Source organism: Octodon degus, unplaced genomic scaffold (assembly GCF_000260255.1).
Source record: "Octodon degus isolate 3935 unplaced genomic scaffold, OctDeg1.0 scaffold00090, whole genome shotgun sequence".
Lineage (NCBI taxonomy): Eukaryota > Metazoa > Chordata > Mammalia > Rodentia > Octodontidae > Octodon > Octodon degus.
Window position 1 is genome coordinate 7074398 of NW_004524666.1, and position 21705 is coordinate 7096102.

Consider the following 21705-nt stretch of genomic DNA (forward strand, 5'->3'; position numbering starts at 1 on the left):
AAAAGAAAATGTCTTCCAACCTCTCTACTGGATCATCAGTGCCACGAAAGTAAGCATCACATCCTAGCTAACTTTTATTCCGGGACAGAGCCTAAAACAAGCCACAAGGCATTCCTTAAACACAAGTAAGTAAGAAAACAGATACCTCTCTTTCACAGCATACTTATTCTCAGTAATTATGGGGAGGACTGAACTCATGACGTGTAAAAGATAGCATGTCCTGCCACCCCCAATTCCATAAGGGCACGGGGGTGCAGCTGCTCCAGAGCTACTACGACAGCACCCCAACACACCACCACTGCGCTGATCCTATGAGCCCCAATGTTTCTGCTAGCTGAGAGCTATCAGACGACACCTGAAACCTGGATTATGCTGAGAGTCAGCCAACGCCACTTTTCTGACTAACTCTGCATTCTTCTGAGCTATTTTCTGTCTCAGCTCAGCAAAGAATGACGTCAAGCTTTGCTTATGTGCGAAGCTATTTTATAGGCCCTCAGATTTAAGAGCACAGGGCAGGCATAACACTAGCAGTGAGAGCTGATGGGAAATGAGCCTGGTGCCGAAAGACTGTATTCCTAATGATCACAAAAACAAGGGTATTGGAATGTGACATCCATTATCTCTGGGGAGAGCCAGGCCCAGCGAGGGGTCAGTGAGCATGAGCTAACAGAGTCACTTGGAGAAGGTCAGGGTTATAAGTTCCTGGCCTGAATATTCCTTTGGAAGAGGGAAAGGAACACAGCCTCAGGAGCACATCTAAGAGCTATCCTTTCTTGCTTTTCCTTCTCTCATAGAATAAAATAGTGCTTATCACAGAGTGGCACTACAGAGGGACCTTTCTGTCCCCTCCACTTTTCTCACACAGTGAGGGTCCAACAGCTAGCAACATAAAGGATCTCGTCTCAACTCACAGACAGTCGGCACATGGGAATTTTTCCTCCACCAATGAGCAGAGGCTTGGCCTGGCAATCTGTGTTCTATGAGTTGAACACAGCCCATTTGCTGAGTGAGATACAGGCTCGATCGTCTCTATTTTAATAGTAGGAAATTAAGGCTTTGGAGACACCAGATGAGGTAACTTGCTCACTGAGGCAGTGACATGGCTGCTGGACACCAAGGCTGAACCACAGGGCCCCATGTGTGTTTGGGGGAGGCAGCAGACACACACACACACACACACACACACACCCCTCAACCCTCAACCTAAAGGAACAAGGGATGGGTGTGGACCCCAACCAATCCTCCAAGAATAAGCACCTGAGCTGGAGGAACACAGGCTGGCTGCCAGGAGGAGGTGACTCCAGAAGGTCAGGAGACCTGCTTCTGGCCCCACAGGACACTCACCTTCCCTTGCTTCTCTGCATGGCCTACGTAAGTCATCCCATGTGCCTCAACGACCACAGAGCTCAATAGTGGTCATGACCACTAATTAACACACAAATATTAGGAATGCTATCAGTTGGTTTCTCCTACACCAACCAAGAGGTCCAACAACTGAAATGTAACCCAGCTCTATTCCCCAGTTCTGGGCCTGATGGGCTCACTACTCCTCTCTGGGTCTTCCAGGACCCCACAATGGGCCCCCAAAACCAGCATTCATATCCTGAACCATCACAGAAATGGTCGCTTTGACTTTTAAGTCCCCTTCCTGACCTGGCAGCTCCTCGCTGCCATTTAATCCCACGTTCTTCCAGCCCCAGGACTAACAGTGAAAGAGGCAGGGACAGAGTCCCAGAGCTGACTTGAGCAGCCATTCCTGAGGCTGTGCCGTAGATGTAAGGGCAGCCACCACCAGCTTCTCTCAGTTCTTGCTCGTTACCCAGGAGGTGCCCACAGCTGGGCTGAGCTTCAGACCAATGGGAACCAAGCCTGGTAACAATGGTACTACTTTCTGGGGCCTGGGCTCAGTTGTTGGCAGCCCGATAGTATGCAGGAGGCAAAGAAGGGAAGCTGTATCCAATCTGAGGGAGCTGGGGAATTACTCGCTGAAATGTTCCCAAGCTGTTCTGCTTACTACTCATAAATTTCAGAGACCCGAGTAGGCTAACAGCTTTTGATTTATGAGGTCTTTATTCTTGCATTGTATTTAAGCCAATTTATGAAAGGGAGCAAGAGTGAAAAATAGGTTTTGTAGAAATGCTTTGGGATCTATCAAGGGGTCAAGCCATTTCTGTCAATCTTCGCCATCAGTTTGTTAAAACAAGGGCTCTGGGTGCCGACAGCTGGGCAGCTGATTGCTGTTGGATGCCAGCCCGCGGGGACGCACTCCTCCTTAAAGTTCTGCAGCTCTTCTCCAGGCCCAGCTTCTGGCCGGACCTCCTGGCCGCCGAGGGCCAGAGGCGCCCACCTTGGGCACCCCGGCTGTGGTGTCCCGCGCATCTGCCGGCTCGAGATTTTCCCAAGACCTCTAATGAAAACGCCTGCAATTGGCCAGGACGCGACCATTTCCCTGCTCAGAGGCAGCAAAGCTCAGGCTAAAGCTCAACACAAATTAACAAAACGCTGCCTCAGCCTTTCTTGTCTGTTACAGTGTTATTGTCGTATTTATTAGCTCTATTCCCCACTGGACACCGGCGAGAAAATCTACAAGAGAGTTAAGCGCTCCTACGCTGCGTGGCAGAAACTCGAGGACGTCGCGCTCACAGTCTGTGCGCAGCCGCCGGAGGAGCGCGGTCCTCTGCAGCTGTAATTATCTCGTTCGCAGTACTGTGAAATGACTAGGTTGTTGCCACTGCTTTTATTTTAAAGAACAGTTCTTTTCTCGTTTGCTAAAATTTAACAACCTACAGCACTTCCATGAATTAATTACAGTCTGAGGGGAAAATAAACACAAACATCACCCATCACGTTGTTTACATCACATTAGCCTAATTGCGTGATATGCAGAATTATTGCTTTCGCACATCTCACCCTCCTCGAGTCTGTCTGGCTGTCTGCTTCTGCCTTCCTCTGCAGGAGGCATATCTTGCTACAGTAACCAGACACAAGCCGGGAGGGGGTCTTCCTCGGAATGCGAAAGGAAGGCAAGACATGTTACTGTTGCCATTTGTCCTCTGAGACAACAAGAACATGGCCAGTCCTTGCCCACCAGAAAGACAATACATCAAATAGTGCAGCAAGAGAAGGGCCAGGGTCTACTTGCTGCACCAAACTTGGCACCAAAGTCTCACACTGTCATCGGTAGTAAAGAAGTCTACAGGACCAGGGTCCCAGGAATGAACTGCAGAGAGGCGCTTTGTGGGATGTATATACTCCCAAGGCACAGAGTAATGAGCGAATTCTGGGACACAGACAAAGAAAGTTAAAAAATTTGAAGCATTTGGGTATGTGCAGGGGAAGGCCCATTCGTACGTGCCCTTTTTCATTCCTATTTTTACATATTTGTAAAATGTATATAATGAATCAATATTATGGTACCTATGCAATCTATGAATATAATATACATTTATTGGGAATATGTACTCAAGAACTATTTATAATTAAATAACTATAAGTAAAATATGTGTGCTGGGACAATACACCAGAGATTTCAGCCAACACATTGGGCAGCCACTAATGGAAGTAATGGACTCTCTCTCTCTCTCTCTCTGAGATTTGTAAGCAGTTGAGTGACCAGATCAGGGCTATAATCTGACCAATGGTGTTCCCTCCAAAATGCATGTTGAAATTTAACCCCAATGCCACAGAATGAAGAGGTGGGGCCTTGGGAAGGTGATTAGTTGTGAGGGCCCTCCTTCCATTGCTAGAACCTGCGTCCTATAAATGCTGAAGGAGGCACACCCTTCCCTTCCACCCATCTGCCATCTGCGCTGCATTCATCTCCTCTGGAGGACACCACAACAAAATATCACCTTGGAAGCAACAGCAGCCCTTACCAGACCCCAGTCCTTCCAGCGCCACTGGATCTTGGACATCCCAGCCTCTGAAACTGTGTACAATATTTACCCAATCACAAGGAGCTTGCTATAGCAGTGCAAGTAAATCAAAATAACCAGATCTGTGCCTGACAGTGATATCCTTGGTATAATGTGTGGCGTGTGTCAAGGAGGTAAGATCCAGAGGCAAGAGGAGAGCAGAAGTGCGCATCATTCCTGTTGTCCCTATGGAGAATGCTTACAGTGAGGCCTTAGCAGGGGTGTCCTGGGGCTGGGTGGAGAAAGGGGATGCGGGAAATTCTCTTGAAAGTTGCATCGGTTAGGGCTGCTTTTCTAATTCAACAGCATGGGTGAGGAGAGTTTTGAGAGTCAAAAACTTAGCTCAGAGTTGGGGAAGCAGTGGTATCTTCAACTAAGATGGAATAAGGGATCAGGGAAAGATTTGGGGAAAGGGGAGCAAATGATAGGTCCAGTTTTGGAAATGTAGAGTCTAGGGTGGCCATGGGACAGGCGAGTGGAGATGTCCATTGACAGCTGCAATTCCAGACTGCAGCTCTGTATGGCTAAAAAGTGCTCAGGCACACAGTGGCCCGTCTCCCCCTCTGCCCATGTGCACATTGCTGGATCCAGAAAACATGTGGCATCAGAAGAGGCTGCTCCTTTAGCTTATGACAAGCCAAGCCCTGGAGTTGGCCCCTTTGGACACTGTCCTCTGTCCTGGAGGCTCAGTCTTGACACCTCACCCTGGGGTGTGAGGAAGAGGAAGTCTGTGACTCACAGGGCAGAACCCAAAGCCAAGTGCTCACTTCTCTTCTCCCTGCAGTCTTTGCACACTGTCCACCACACCAAGCAGAACCCAGAATCCATGGTAAATGGCCAGTCAAGGGCAGCATGCAGCATGTGGACAAAGGCAGCACCTTTAAGACTACCAATTAATCCCTGATCCCAAGGCAAAGGGCTTCTGTGGGGCTTCCTTCCCCAAGCTGGGGGACACTATCACTGTGAGAGTCCAACCAGAGCCAAATTCAATTCACATTATAAATTGTGAATTGGAACATTTGCACCAAATATTATAAGCAATGTGCTTTCAAACCTTTCTGTGGTCACTCACCCCATCTTGATCTTTCCTCAGGTTCAGGTGTCCTCAAATCCACAGGCTAAAGTTGATTTGGCCCTAGCCTGGGATTCAGCAGTATCAGACCCTTGCCCTGACCCTGGTGCTGTCACTGATATAGCAGCGAAGCATTTCATTCAGGCCACCTCAGGCTCCAGGCAATCAAACTTGTACCCATTTCATGGGCAGGCAAACCAGAGCTTTCAAACCTCAGGGTTTTAAAATTCAGACCAAAGTTATTACCATTCATTTCAGCAAATTCATCCCTCAAAATTCAAGCAAAATTGCAGGGAAACCTAGACAAATGAACTAAAGTTGAATTATCAATTTTCACTCAAATAGAACCCTTATCCTGAAGACTCCTCCCTCCAAAGGGTTTAGGAAGAATCTTAGGCTAAATCCTGATTCCTGGGAAGGGGGATCTTCTGCTCCCCGGGAGAGGTGGTAAGGCAGGAGATTAGGGCAGGGTGAACTGGCTGGGGAAGTGGAAGGCATCTGTCAATTACACAGTGTTAGGTCACATTTGCTGAACAACTCCCAAAGCCCTGCAGGAGGAACCAATCAGAGAACACTGTCTCCAGTTCTTCTCCAGAGACCTCAAGCTGATTTTTGTTTTTTTCTTGGTGGAACCGGGGATTGAACTCAGGCCCTTGTGCTTGCCAGGGAAGCGCTTATTCGGCTGAGCCATCTCCCCGGCCCCTCAAGCTGATTTTTTTTTTCCTTTTTTATTATTTTATTTTATTGAGAAACAAATATCAATGAGACATTTTCAATAATTAATACATTGCCCATTGTTATCTTCTCAGTCAAGCTGATTTTTGATAGGACAACCTAGACCTGATGTCAGCCTGAGCAGTGGGAAACACAAAAGACAGGCACCACTGAGCTCTCATTCCAGTGTTCTCTCTTTCACTAGGGGTGGCTTTCAGGGTGTACTTTGCCTACTTTTAGTTGGCTTGAACTCACTCGGCAAAATGTGGTTTTTTTTCCTCCTTTAATAAATAAAAAAATTGGCTTCTTTTTGTGCTTGTCTTGATCAGTTCTTTGTTAAAGATAATAAGAAACCAGAAACCACCTTTAGGAGGAAAATCTAGCACCCAAAAACCTGGTAACAGAGGGACACACATTGGGACCTAACTAGGCAAGCGTAAGCTGCAGGCCACTGTTGTGTAACCCTCCTTGTTAGCTTTCAGTTCTGTAGACTTCGTGAACCTGGACTGAGAGAAGAGAGAGAGATTCCAGTTGCCCTTTAAGAGGAATCTGAGGCCATCAAGACCCCATCTTATACTGTCAGAAAGATTTGGAAACTTCGTGAATCTTTTTGTGACTATCTGAATCTCTTTGTGACTATTGAGAATGTAGCAAGAATGTGACTGGCCTAAAATTCCAAGACTTGTGGGTGTTTGCTAAATTTTGAAAAATGATTATGAGGCATATTTATCATTGATAATTTACAGGGGCATAGATTTTAAAAAGTCAAATGAAATCTTAAAATAAACACTGTAATGAACTGACCCCTCACATTCATAAACTGAAGCATTAGTTTTCACCATGACTGTATTTGGAAAGAGTTACTTTTCTTGTTGCTGAGACAAAATACCTGATGCCCAAAGTTAAAGGGAAAAGTTTATTTAGCTCACGGTTTGTGGAGGTATCAGTTCATAACTGGCTAGCCTGAAGGCAGAGTGACACATGGCAGATGGAGGCAGTTAATAGCAGGGGAAGACAGGAAAAGCAATGAGAGAAAAAGACAAGCCTCTCTCTGTCCCTTATATTGTATCCAGCCTACTGGGATTAGGGTGGTGCCAATGTAGTCAGTGGACTGATCCAGGAGTCACTCACCTCTAAACCCAGCATTGTACTACAAATCAATCACATGCTCTAGATTCAGCCTAAAACCATCTTCTGACCCGTCACATGAGGCTTTGGGAGGACACGTAGACACAGCCACAACAGGCCTTTAAAGAGGTAATTGAGGTTAAATGAGGTCTTAAGGTGCTGGGCCCTGATCCAATAGAACTGGCTGGTCTCCTTAGAGGAAGGTGTGCCAGGGAGAACCTCCTTGCATGTGGCCCTGGGTTTCATTCTAAACCCTGCTAAAATGAGACAAAGGCTTGCAGAGACAAGAGACCACAGGCACGCACAGGATAAAGTGACCACGTGCAAACCAAGGACAGTGACCCTGCTGGCACCTGATCTTGGGCTTGATCTACAACTGAGCCAACATACACTTCTTCTCCTTCATTCACTCCCACCCCTGCCACCCAGTTGAGGTATTGTCTTACGGCGGTCCTACCACACTCCTACAAACACCACGAATACATTTTCTTCTTTCATAATCCACCCACCCCTACTCCTCTCCCCAGACCTACCATGACTTCTTACCAGCAAGGATCTGGTGCTAAGAAACAGATGTGTCTCCTTTGGACACTGAGGCCCCTTTCTCTTCTTCAGTGATACTTCCAGTCAAAGAAGCCATGGAGATAAAACTATGTACCTAAAGGCCACCTTCCTGCCACCAGAGTGCTGGGATTACATGCATGAGCTACCATATTCAGATAAAATTTAAAAAATTTTAAATGAAATTTTGTCACACTCATAAACTCAAATCACATATTTATTAAAAACATAAATACATAGTCCTTATAAGTTAAATATACACTTATTAAGATAATACTTCTCCCCAAAATACACACTTCTGAGAGTGACTGTATACACACTGACACTGGGGATGGGGACAGTGTGCAGAATGATCATGCAGCCCAACTTCCCTCTCTCATTTCAAACCTTACCAAATGGAGCCCAGATATATTTTGTAGTGACTCCAACCTTGCATTTTAGGTAGCGAGATCCTTCTTTCCTAGACATCAAAAATAATGCACAAGACAAAAAGAACGTCATTACTATGTACCATGACCATCAGCTGCTGCATTAAAATGACTCTGGGGCCAGCCGAATAGCTTAGTGGATTAAAGTGCCTGCAAGCAGGTGCAGGGGCAGGGGGTTCCGGCCCCATCCCGGGGCATGCTGAGATGGCAAGTGAGACTGGGCATGGTGGTGCGCACCTGTAATCCCAGCTCTTGGGAGGCTGTAGATAGGTGGATCATGATGAGTCCAACCTAGTAGTAAGACCCTGAACACTCTGTAGACCCTTCCCTAAAATAAAAATAATAATAAATAAATAAAAATAAAATAACTCTAAATTCTGTGGCTCATCCTACCTCAGCAGTATAGGGGTCAGAAAAAGGGGTTTAGGAGAAACTCAGTGAGGCAGCTTGGCAGCAGGTGGCATATCCTGGAGGGCCACTTCCCAGTGGATTCTTTCCCCACGTGTCTTCGTCTCTCTGTGTGTCCATCCCCCAGGACCTCCGCCCACAGCTTTGGCTTCTTGCAGCACAGCAGCCTGAAAGTCGTGGTATCTTTATGTGGTGGCTCAGGGCTCCATAATGAATCAGGTGTTTGGGAAAGAGGAAGACAGGAAACTGAGTGGCCAGGTGGGTGCACTGATTTCCAGTGCTCAGGGATGGCGATGGCATTGTCAGCAGAGGGGCCCTGGGGAAATGCATCAGTGATGGTTTTATGTGACCCAGTGTGGGAGGGGGCGGTGAGCACCACTGGCCCTAAAAAGCAGAGACCAGGATGCTGGATGTCCTTCAATGAATGGAGATGCCTATGGTTCAGATATGGTTTGAGTGTGGTCCCCAGAGCTTCAAAATTCATATTCTTTATTGGTTTCTGAATTCCAAAGTTGTTTATCATTTTGGAAACTCAAGTCACCAGAAGCAGTGGAGCTCCTCCTTCCCTCATGCTGGAGGGCAGAAATGCCCCTGCTAGCGACTGGAGCAGCCTAGTGGGGAGGACAGGCCTATTCATAAATACAAAGCACTGTCTTACCACATAGAAAACCTTGCTTTTCTGAAAGTAAAATCATAAATCACTTTGTTTACATGTAAACATAAAACATGCCTTAGTCGGTTTTCTACTACTACAATAAAATGCTGGCAGCTGGATACTTTATAAAGAAAATAAGTTGATTTAACTCAGTTTTGAAGGTTAAAATCCAAGACTGAGTAGCGCATCTATTCAGCTAAACACTCTAATGAGGGCTGCTTCCAAATCACACACAGTATGGCACCATGTGTGGGCAAGAGAGATCGCAATGTAAGCTAGAGATTAAGGGGGCTAGGCTTACTCCTTCTATAGTACTGTGTTCTCCTGGGTACTAACTGGGGTTCCCAAAACACTACCTCAATCCCTCCCAAGAGCAATGTCCCCGGTGGCTGAATCACCTTGCACTGAGCTCACTTTGTAAAGATTCTCCAGTGTCTGGAGACCACGTTGCAGTTTTTGAAGCTCTGGGGACCACATTCAAACCATATCTGAACCATAGCAAGGCATTCCTGCCAGGTTTTAGTAGATACTTTGTTTTCCAAGAATGTCATTAGTGCATATGACTGAGAGAAGATTGGTCTTTGTTGGTTTCTGAATTCCAAAGTTGTTTATCATTTTGGAAACTCAAGTCATCAGAAGCAGTGGAGCTCCTCCTTCCCTCATGCTGGAGGGCAGAGATGCCCTTGCTAGCGACTGGAGCAGCCTAGTGGGGAGGACAGGCCTGGGCTCCTGCACCTGGGAGGCCCCAGGAGAGGGTCTGAGTCACACCTCTCTTGGTGAAGGCTTTCAAATCCATTCAGTGTGGACTCTGAGAGTTGCCTAGAGCCACTCAGAGTGTGGGGTTTTGCTTTTTAACTTTCCTCAATTGTAATATGCTTTCTCCTCGAGCTCTTTATTTTGGTTATTATTTTAACTTTCTAGTTTTCCACTGCCCTGGAGGGTAGCCCCATGGAGGTTCAGGGCACTGGGTCAGCATCCGCCACTTCTGTCTGTTGTCCAGAGCAGGCGCCTGTGCCGGAAGGCATTGCAAGTTACTTCACCTGCATCCCTCTTTATATTTCAGTTATGATAATATATTAATATTTCTTAAATTAAGGGCATAGGTTATCTTAAATTATGGGTTATATTAGCTGAAAATTTTACCTCAGGACTGTAAAGAGGGTGTTAAAAGTATTTGTAAAAGAAGATTAAGCCCAACAGGACTGAAAGTGCACTACTTTAAAAGAAGTTTGCTGAGGACTGAAAGGGCCTTTCCAAGTAGAAACACCAGGGAGTCGTTTCTTTCCAGCCGCTTGCTTAGCCTGGGATGGTCCAGCCTGACTGAGCAAGAGCAGCTGGCACCCTGGCATGGAAGGGTTCTTTCTCGTTGGTCCTCACAGGCAAAGCCCCCAACCTTCTTCACATGGCCGCATGACACCCAGTAAGCTATTTAAGAAAACCTTCGTTTCCCCACATGTGTAATGGAAACAGATTAGCCTTCTTGCATTGGTTTCCTTGTAGAGGAAACAAAATGAGGCTGCTGAGCACAGTGGAGCTGATGCTCGCGATGCTCTGATCTGCGGCCTTAGCACGACCATGTGCGTGAGGCGAGTCCTCCTCTGCAGAGCAGCTTTCAGGAAAGGCAGGCGCTTCAGGGGGTACAACATGGGGGACGGATAGCATAATTGGCCTAAGGAAATGCATAGTTTACTAAACCTTTTTCATGGGTCCATTGCCTCATAATCACTCAGCCGTGGGGCTGACAAGGAGAACCATGGTCCTCAGGAAGGACAAGAGATTTCAGGAAGGTCAGGGGTGCCCAGAACTAGGTCACCCAGCAAGCCAGTTCCAACTTGGAATTGGACTCTGTACAGCTCCCTTGAGATATATTCTGGGAAAGTACATTGAAAGTGAGTCCTCAGAAGGGGAAGAAGTTCCTGGGGAAGGAAGCTCGGGAAAGTGCTGGAGGAAGAGATGCCCTTGCTAGCAACTGAGCAGCCTAGTGGGGAGGACAGGCCTGGGCTGCTGCACCTGGGAGAACCCAGGAGAGGGTCTGAGTCACGCCCCCTTTGGTGAAGGCTTTCAAATCCATTCAGTCTGGACTTTGAGAGCTGCCTAGAGCCACTCAGAGTGTAGGGTTTTGCTTTTTAACTTTCCTCGATTGTAATATGCTTTCTCCTCGAGCTCTCCTCCTCTGTAATATGCTTTCTCCTCAAGCTTTTGGTTATTATTTTAACTCCCAGTTTCTATGGGGTGGTGGGGTGAGACAGCTGGAAAATGGTTGAGGCTTAAGTGGACCCTTGACTGGCAAGTAAATTCTCCTAAACTGAAAAGACCAGCTAGGACCTTGGTCCTATAGAAATTCTCTCTTCAGGCATGCAGATGCCAAATATAGTCGTATATGACCTGACCTCCTATGTCCAGAAGGAAATATATATTCTAGTTCATTGTACATTGCCCTGGTCTCAAGCCAGATACTAGGAACTCAATTCGTTAGCACTTGACCTGAACAGAGATTTGGGCTATTTCCAGGGAAATGAGCATGAAACAAACCTTTCTGAATGAGTTGCTTTCTTTTTGCTTTGAGATTAAAGCTCTTTTATTTGCTCAGTCTTTACTGGGTTCATGCCAAGTGACTTAGCTAAAAGGAAGGGCAACAGAGAGGAAGCAGTCCTTAGTGCCACCTCAGACCCCTGGTCCCCACACATTCTTGCCCACATCACACCCCAAGTTGCATTTCTAATTTCACATCCCTAAAGGGAGCTTATACCCACCTGATCTCATTAAGGCAACAAAGATCTGTACAACTTCTCACTGTGGGACCAATTAACCATTTCCATGTCGGGAACCAACATAACCTTACCATATCATTTGCCCTCTTTATTTATGTTAAGTATTTAATATTCATTATGTTATACACACTAAAATGACAGCCATATTTTCGCACTGTGGGTAGTGATTTGAAGCATTAGAACAGGCTTTTCCTTACCATTTGTATGCTTCATAATATGCACCCCAAAATGTGCATATATATACAGAAGCATACGGCTCAAAAGTAACTCTAAAGAAGTGTACAGCCTCTACTAAATTTGGGGATAAAAGTCGAGTTGGGCAAAACAAAGTTTTCTATATAACTTTTTGCTTGCTTTTTTTCCCAAATGAGATCTTAAACATGATATACTTGGAGCCGGGGAGATAGCTTGGTGGTATGAGTGCCTGCCTGGCAAGCACAAGGACCCGATTTGATCCCTGGTACCACAGGCCATGCCAGCTCCAGAGCCAGGCATGGTGGCACATGCCTGTAATCCCAGCACTGGGGAGGCTTGGAGCACAAGTCCAAGCTGCATGGTGAGACACTGTATCAAAAAAAAATTTTTTTAAATGTTGCCCTCAAATATGCTCAAGTACACATTGGCATCTGACAGAGGATGCCAATGCAAGGAGCAGCACACAGGGGACTGCTGGTGGACCCCTAAATCTTAAGGCAAGTTCTTCTGGCACAGATAACAGTGGCAACAGCAGATCTAGACCTGCTGAAATCTAACCGATGAGCACGGGCGTCTCATCTCTGAAAACCGACAGAAATCTATTCCCACAGGGGTGATCTTTACTGGGCAATATGCCCAGAGCCTCAGGAAACGTTTCAAAGTTAATTCTCTTTGAAATAAACAGCATTATCTTCATAGATGATTCTTTCATAAAGTCTTGCTTTCATCGCACTCTCCCATCAATGAAGACACCAGGTCCTAAATAACCGTGAGGGAAGGAGGCTGGTATCTTTTTCGGAAAACCATAAAAAAAAGAGAACTATCCTCATAGTCCTCCTTCATGAGCTTAGAAATGGTCCAAAGAGCTTGAGCTCCACACCCTCCAGGTCCTGCCTCCAATCAGAAGCATGAAGTCCCTGGAGCTCGCCTTCACTGCATGTTTTTTCTCTTTGATCCAGCCCTTCCTCATTCACCAAGGCAAAGGCTACCTGTCAAAACGAGATCTGCTCCTGGGGGCAGCCCCAAGCTGAAGGCTGCATTGAAAGCAGACCAGACATGGCCACTCTGAGGACACAGCAGGCTGGTGCGAGGGCCCAGGGCCTGGATCTGGACACCAGGGGGAAACACTGTGTCCAACCCTGGTTTTCTCATCAGAGCAATGATGTTCCAGACAAGAGAAAGGAGAAGAGCCAGTAACATCTCTAAAGCAAATGTCATTGCTATTATGACTCTTTCCTAAACTGCACCTATAAGCACCCGAGGGGGAGTAAGTAATGGTCTCCCTGGAGACGAGAAGGGGCTCCCTCCTCTGCTTTCTTCCAGATACCTCTTTGCTTGGTGTCATTTTCCCCTGCCATACTTAGATCCAACTAAAGCAATTCTTTGTTTTGCCCAACTCAAACTTTGTCCCCAAACTTGGTAGAGGCTGTACATTTCTTTAGAGTTACTTTTGAGCCATATGCTTCTATTCTTGAAAGAATGAATGCTTTTTCACTATAATAATCAGTGCAGGAAGAGAAAAGGGGCAAAGTCTTTTGCTATCAAATTTACCAACTTGCAGCTCCCTAAAGCTTGGCAGATATCACCCTCTTTCAAAGTACAGCATCAACAATGTTTTTCCCAGGCACACTAAAGCCCTCATGACAGCTGACCCCACTCCTCTGCCGCAGCGCCGTGCTGTTGGAGGAGGCGAGACCACTGCTTGGCTTCCCTCACAAGGTTGGTGGCCCGCTGCCAGGTGTGCAGCTGGTCCCCAAATCAGCAGTGTGGACCAAAGTTTCATTTATCTGATCAATAAACACAGTTGCCAGAAAGGAAGAGAGGGAGGGAGGCAAGGAGGGAGGGAGAAGGAAGGAAGGAAGGAAGGAAGGAAGGAAGGAAGGAAGGAAGGAAGGAAAGAAGGGAGGGAGGGAGGGAGGGAGGGAAGAGAGGGAGGCAGGGAGGGAGGAAGGAAGGAAGGAAAAAAGGTGATAGCTGTCTTTCCAAAACAAAATTTTCATCCAGGATTGCTGGAGAAGGAAGGAAAGTGTAGAAGGTTCTACATTACCAGGTTCTCCATGAAACTTGACTGACTGCAACTGCTGCAAGCCACAGTCATCCCCAGGAGGCCTCCCTGGGGATCTGAAGATATATTCCCACAACCCCAGCAGGTCGCATAGATCCTGTGGAATGACTTTTCAGCTTAACACTAAGCAAGGACTGGCACAGGGTGATATACCGTGTTCTGCCCTAAACTAGTGGTGGAGCAATAACCCCTCCAAGGAGCAAGAGGTGTGGCGTTTCTAAATGGTGGTGAAGCGGGCTGATACTGACTGCAGGGGCTTTTTCCAAATGCCCAAAGGCAAGGATGTTCTTGTCTGGGTCAGGAGTGCCCTGCTCACCTAGCAGGAAGCTTGGTCATGAGTATTCCATCCTAGCCAAGCATCTTGGCTATGAGAAGCAGGAGCCCAACAATGCTAACCTTTGAAGGTTCCAGTGACTTCTGGGAGTCATTCGCAGGGTGACTGCAGGCTGCCCCCAATGCCACCACTGGTGAGCAGCAGCACTGGGAAGTGCATGCACGTGTGTGTGTGTCCAACAGGGCTGTAGCAAATGCTCTTTGAAATGCCACCTGTTTCTGGACCTCTTCAGACATTACCATGTATAAGTCAGAGTAAGCTGCATTTCCAACTGCCTGGACACGTCCAGCATGGCCCTTCTGCCCCAAGTCCTCTGCTTCGGGTCTCCGCCTAACACACCTTGAGCAAGAGTTTGCAGGACCTGAGGGAACAGACATTTGCCAGAATGGAGACCAAGAGGAAGGCAGCAATGATGGGAAGCTCTTCTCCCACCGCCAATGCCCCAGACACGGTGGGGGCGCAGCAATGAACACAGACTTGGCCTCCGCGATTTACAGCAGAGTCCCGCAGATTTGGAACAGAAATGTGGACCATGCTCTCGCATGCACAGAGGTGGGTAGGGGGGAAAGGTAGAAAAGCACCAAGGAGGAAAAAGAAAGTGAAGAACCGAATGCAACCTGAACATTCTGAACTACTCCTTGGATCTTGGAGCTTTCAGGACTGGGGTGATCTTAATGGTTTTGGAATCGCATCAGAAAATGTCACAATAGGTATTTGAATTAAAATCCACCAGAGTTGCTGAAAGACCAATTGTTAAAAATTGGCAGCATTACAGAGACCTTCTGAGGCTGCACACTGCCCAGGGCTCAGAAAATTGCTAAATCCAAAGTTAATTTATCACCTTATTGATAAAGTGGTCATTTTAAAGTCTTGTGGTATGGTGTTAGTGTCTCATTAATTAAAATTTAGAGTAATTTATTAGGCACCCTTGTGTCTTCTATTATATTATAGTTGTACCCAACTATTTGATTTTTTTTCTCCCAAGGTTGTTTTTAATCCAATCCCTCATCTCTTCTCATCTGTCTGTCTTTGAAAGCAACAAAAATATTAAAAAGTATAAACCTCAAACCAACCTTTTGGGAGATGGCAGGATTAAGAAATAATATGTCCAGGAAAGCACTTTAAAAAACCTCTCCCTTGGAAACATCAAATTCACCCACCAATAAAAAGAAATCTGTGTTTACACCAAAGGGACTGCTTTTCATTTCAAATGTCGATCTAGGAGGATTAGCCAGGTTTTTGCTCTTTAGTGACTACCCTGGAAGAGGGTCTTCCTTCATCTTCTTTCAATGCCAATTAAATCAGAGGATCGACCAAAGAAAGACTGGAAATGCTTCATGTTAGTTCATTTTCCTGTTGCTGAAACCAAATACCCAACACCCACAAGTTAAGAGAGAAAAGATTGATTTAGCTCAAAGTCTGTAGAGGTTTCAGTCCATAATCAGCTGGCTCCAAGGCAGGGTGGCCTGGCACAGGGGCATCTCAGAGGAGAAATGGCTCATGGCAGGCAGAAGACAGCAAAAGCGAGCAAACAATGCACCTTAGCAGCTTTTCTTTCTGTCTCTTTTATATTCTGTCTGGTCTACTAGGATTAGGGGCAGTGCCCAACCAATCAGTGAACTAATTTATTAATCACTCAGTCTTAATTCTAGCATTGTAGCATGAATCAATCATATAGACTACTTCCAACTATCTCTGAAAAAGCCCCACCTATGACCACATGAGGCTTTAGGGGACATCCAGACACAAGCCGTAATGTGTTTGAAGTGTAAAGCCCCCAGCCCCAGGAGGGCATTGTCCCTGCAGCTGTTTCCAGCATGTGTGCAAAGGGAGCACAGCCTGGCTCCCTCTAAATTAAAATTTAAAATTAAAAGCCTCACAGAGCTGTGGCTCCCAAGGGCATCAACACAGGGAGAAATAAGTATCCCAGGGAGCCCTACCAGGGCCCCAGGGAATAAACTGTGAGCATTGGCCACCACCTCTGTGTGGCCCCAACTGTTGTTCCAAAGTATATGATAGGAAGGGTGTGTGTGTGCGTGTGGGTGTGTGATGTGCTCTGAGATCACATCAATTTGTAAACAGAACTACAATATGAACAACTCTAAAATTTAACTCCCCAGATTTATGACATAGAAAGATTATTCCTTTCTGGGCATTCTTAGTTATAATTTTAGAGTGTTTCCTTAAACTTATCCAAGTTAAGTAATCAGGATTCAAAAGTGAGATTAAAAATAAGTAAATAAGGGCCGCCTTGACGGCTTAGCAGACTAAAGCTCCTGCTTAGGCAGAGCGCAGAGGCCAGGGTTCAATCCCGGGTGTGCTGTGCAGGCCACGCCTCCAGGGCATGCTGAGACTGCGATTGAGACTAGGTGAGGTGGTGCGCACCTGTAATCCCAGCACTTAGGAGGCTGAAAACAGGAGAATCACTAGGAGTCAGATCTATGTCTTGGGACTCTGTAGACCCTGTAGACCCTGTCTTAAAATACAGAAAAAAATAAATAAATAAATATGCCACCATGGAACTAGAGATGTAGGCAACTGGGTTGTGATTGTTCTGATCAGTTGTTTCAGAAATCAACACTTCTGTCTTTTTGCCTGGGAGTTATTGTTTGGATTTTGATCATCAGCAAATATTGTTGGACATTGAAAAACCCAGTACTTTAGAATAACTGTCAGGACAAAAGCTCTGGCAGCAGGGCGACAGAATTTGAAGGTGGCTTGTTTTCGGGCACTGAAGTCCTCGCCTTACCTGCGACCAGCGGAAAGCCTGGGATCTCACCCCAGGACCCAGAACCAGAAAGTGAAACTGTTTCTGCGGGTTTTGCTTGGCGAAAACACCACCGAGTGCAAAACCAGGACGGAAAACAATGTGCTCCTTTCGCTTATTGTTTCCCTGTCTCTCTGCTACTCTTTCTGTTGTGCTCTCTCTTTCTTTCTCTTTGCCAGCAAACAAAGTGGTTTTGGTGACACGGGAGAAATGTAAACGTTTTCAACATAAAGCAACTGGGCTTTCATGGGATCCATACCTTTAAAAAATTATTTTACAAATCAAACAGACTGATAAATTTATCAAACTAAAGAAAATACATTCATACTTTAAAAAAATATGTCACAAGTATTTTTAAAGGATAGATTTTGAAGCCACCAAGCAAGTTTCCTAAAATGAAGGGTCTACATTTTGATTTTAGAGATAGCTCAATACTGCTTTTCTAGGTTATCTTTATCCAGCTGCTATTGTTCCAATCCCTTATCACATTTTCAAGCTGGTCCCACCAAGCAACACTAAATGCTCCACAAATACTCCACTCCCACCAGAGGTTTTGCTTTACCACACAATGAATACTCATGTAAGCATTTTTCTTCTTTCACTCCACATACTCTATTTTAAGAAAAGCAAAGTCACAAGAAAAGAAGCAACTCTGACTCTCACTCTTCAGAAAGGATGCCTCAGGTGAAAAAGAACAATAGCTAAGTAGACAACCTATACCTCAGTTGTGAAGCACCTGGACGCCATACGCTGGCCGCACAGTGTCTGAGACCAACCTCGTTGCCCGTCTCGGAAAGCTACTGGTGATCCAACCCTCTTGAGGACTGTCGTAGAATCCATAGACAACACGACAAGCCACCCCTCGCCTGCTGCCTCAGAGGAGAGGATGTCGAGTATAGCACACCAGCTGTCTCTGGGATGGCTCTGTCCACATGGCCCTCACCCACCGGCCCTGTCTCCACCAGCAAGTGACCAAGAGAGGACTCCACCAGCTGCAGAGGAGCCAGGGGAAACACATTCAGTCACCCCACACTCTACCTGGGAAAGCGGGGACTTTGTCTTTGAGTTTGGGGAAACTCTTTTGAACACTCCACAGTCTCTTGGATTTCACCCAAAAAAACTAACTAAAACCATCAACTGGCACAAAGATGCAAAATAGTCCACCTGAAACATTCAAAATAAAATTCAATTAAAAGTCAACACCTTGATATGTTCATAACACACCACTTTTAACAATCAAATTTTAGGTAAATACACTTAACTCGAGATATACTATAATTTCTAATTTAAAAACAAAATGAACAAAACAAAATTACTGTGAAAAAATGCTAACCAGCTATTTGAGTTCGTGGTTGGAAAGGGGAAAAAAACAACTTTCTATGCATCTCAATGCAGAGTTAAGGAATAGTGGATGTGTAACCTCCAAAAGGTACAGCCTGTAGGGTTCTGGGGTCACCCTTCTTTCTGATAGTGACCTGGTGAAGATATCAACGCCTGTACTGGTACAGGAAGAACGGAAGTTGCCCTGCTGGACTCTTGGGCTTAGAGCAGAACACTCAGGCATTGCCTAAGCGGCACGCATGCAACCCCCCAGAACTACAGCAGGTAGCCTGTCATGCTGGCAGCTCAAAGAGAAGGACCCCTGTTAAGAGCACCCCCCCTGCTGTGCACGCCCTTACCTACAGCTTGTTCACCGTGGCCCTGGTCAGCGTGCTGAGCAGACAGAGTGTTGGCTCAGACGATAGGTGACTTTCAGCACACGCAAACCAAGTATTGCAAAAGCTATTTCCTCCTGGGGACTAGCGGCTCACAGTTAGTCTCCAGCAGCCCTGCTCTCCGGCTGCAAATACCTCATTAGCCTAATGCATTCAGCACAGGCAGAGCACTCGATTTACCATAGCTACAGCAATGAATTTCCATTACGATGACAGCTTCAACCACATCATGTCCGGAAAACCAGCCAACCACTGGCTTTTAAAGAACACACACATTTTACATGCAGAAAGCGAAGCCTCGTGTGTGTGTGTGTGTGTGTGTGTGTGTGTGTGTGTGTGTGTGTGGTGTTTTGGTGTTTCCTTCCTCTTAGCAGCCCAACTAAGAGAAAATGTGCAGTGAGCTTTTTGTCAACAGGAACTGAAAGGTAATGACACTTATGCTTCTTTGGTAGTTACGTCCTTGTAATAACCTGAATTATGTCACAACTGTCAGAATGGGTGTTTCCAACATTTCAGTTTTCATTACCCCTCCTCTGTTGCCATAGAAACCAGACTGTAACATCATCCTTTTTGTCCCAGTCCTGCAGCAGTGAGGGCCAAACTGGGCTTGTGAGATAGTAATGTTGGGCTTTGGATAAAAAAGAAAGGAAAGGAAGAAACTAAGAAAAGAAACAAAGAAAAAAAAAAAAAAAAAGAGGGAGGAACGGGGAAATGGTCCAATAGCAGTCTTGTTCAGGGAACTTGCATGCTTGGAGTATGGTTACATAGGTAAATACACCATTATGCCATGCCTGGACTTAGCAACTCTCGGCTGCCTGCAACACAGGTGTACAGGTCACAAGCCCTGTGCCTTAGGCTCCAGGGCTGCGTGTGAAAGGTCTCAGGAGTGTCTATGCTCCTGAAGCTGTCTGGGAACTGCCTGCGATGCAGCAGTCCTCGCGCAGGAAAGAGCTGCTCTGTGTCCTCCACGCCGTGCTGCCTCCTCCAGGGCAGATCAGTTTGGCCTAGTGAGGATACTTTTCTTCCTCTTTCCTCACTAAAGAAGAGCGAGGCTCCCCACTGCCCATTTCATTCACTCTGGGGTCATAGGCTATTCCCAAGAATTTCTTCTCAGAAGTGCTGTCCTTACAGTTACACCCTACAGCATCACATTTAGCCAGAACCAAACCTCAACTACAGCCAGTGCAGCCTCCAGCCACAACCTGATCAATGATTTATATCAATTTGGTAGGGGGGCTCAGTTTTGCTGTTACTATTTTTTTTTTTCTTTTTGGCAGAACCGGGGATTGAACTCAGGCCCTTGTGCTTGCCAGGGAAGCACAGTCCACTGAGCCATCTCTCCGGCCCCGTGATCAGTGATTGAGAATGTAAAAAATCCAACTCTAACTTGAGGTTTTCCTGAATGCATGGGCAGTCATGCTAGAAAGAAACAAAAACCTTCTCTCTTCAAATTATGGTGATAGGAAGACATTTTAAAATCAAAGCAGTGTACTTATTGAACAAAGAGAAATTTACTCCATTAGTTCACTTGATCATTGAATTCTGTTGTGGTGCTTTTTGTTGTTTTTTGCCTTATGAGGGGAAAGGCAGGTTTAGTAGTTTTTCATTTGGATCATTTTCATAAGCTGATATTATTAACGAGGATGAGGAGAAGGAAAAAAGAAAACAAGGCTTGATGCATGATTTAATTGTGGCCTGCGTCTCTTCCCGCAAGAGTGGCTGTGGCTCTGTGTGCGACCTCACGGTCAACCTCCTGCCACGTTCAACTCCACAGCTCCACAGTGAGCTAAGAGACTACACTGATTTTGACTTTAAAATACTTATTTGGATAAATAAAACAAATCTTTCTTAATGTTCAAAACTATTCCCCAAGCACTGTGAAAAGGAAAAAAGCTTAGAACCATCTAATTTTTTTAAAATGGTTTTGTGCCCTGTTCTACTGGGCCCTCTGATTCTGACCCTTGAGGTCCAGGCTTCTCTTTCTCCTCCCAGGTGTGCTGTCATTGTGGTTTGTCCTTATGTCGGATGTGTCCAGGATGCAGGGGTCATCACCCAGCTGGTCATCTGGTCAATTTGGCAGTGATGCCAAGAACTGAACTTAATGCTGGCATTGTAGTTAGTAAGAGCTAACTCAAGAGCAAGTTAACACTGGGGTGCCTCGAGTGCAGATCTTAAGGTGGTAGTAGCAGTGCAGCCTCTACTGTCATGATAATAGCTGACCTTTACTGTGCCATACAGTATCCCAGTTCCAACAATTTAATGAAATATGTGTCATTCCCACTCTACAGATAAAAAACAAAACCAAACTGAGACCTAGGAATTTTTAGTCACTTTTCCAAAGTATCACAGCTCAAAAGTGGTGAATATAGGGTTCCCACAGGGAGTCTGTCACCAAAGACACTATAATTAATCACTCTGCAACATAACCTCTGGTACCGCCTTTTATTCCAGCTTTGCTATGAATCCAATAACAATGGTCAAATCATTGCTTCTCTTTCACAAGGAGGACTGTACTAGGAACAAGACAGTGCCTTTGGTTCCGACATTCTACAATCCTATGAATTGCTTTCTCTGCCAATGCTTGGCGTTGGAGAAGTGCTCAGCTGTGACTGCCATGGCCAACAGGCAAAAAGCACACAATGTATCAATAAGGCCTCTCTCTCAATAGTATCAGTAAGACTAAGGTAAACTGGCACTTTGGACTGTTGATTTGAGGGAGAGGTACTAAGAAGAGAGCATGGCAAAATAACAGGAAAAAAGGCCAAGTTTCCTTTCCTGAAGTAGGAATGGGAGACCTAGCCTCCTCTACTCGCACAACCCCAAAAGTTGTACTCCACATCATTGAACACACTTCGTCTTGAGCCTCCTGAAGCTGGAGAAGCTGCAAAATGATGAACAGTCTGAGGTATATGTGGCTCTGCTGAATTTGGTCTGGCTTTTGGTCCTAAACTTTTCTATCCCCCTATTCTTCCCTTTTG

The 21705-nt window shown here is 45.9% G+C and overlaps 1 protein-coding gene across 1 annotated transcript in view; it reads right to left on the reverse strand.

Annotated features, from left to right (window-relative positions):
- Scml4 (Scm polycomb group protein like 4) overlaps window positions 1-18736 on the reverse strand; it is a 101873-nt gene extending 83137 nt beyond the window's left edge. Inside the window, exon 1 of the mRNA XM_004637471.2 lies at window positions 18692-18736. The gene's annotated coding sequence lies outside the window, so the exon portion shown is untranslated. The remainder of the gene's footprint in view (window positions 1-18691) is intronic.
- Window positions 18737-21705: the final 2969 nt, after the last annotated feature.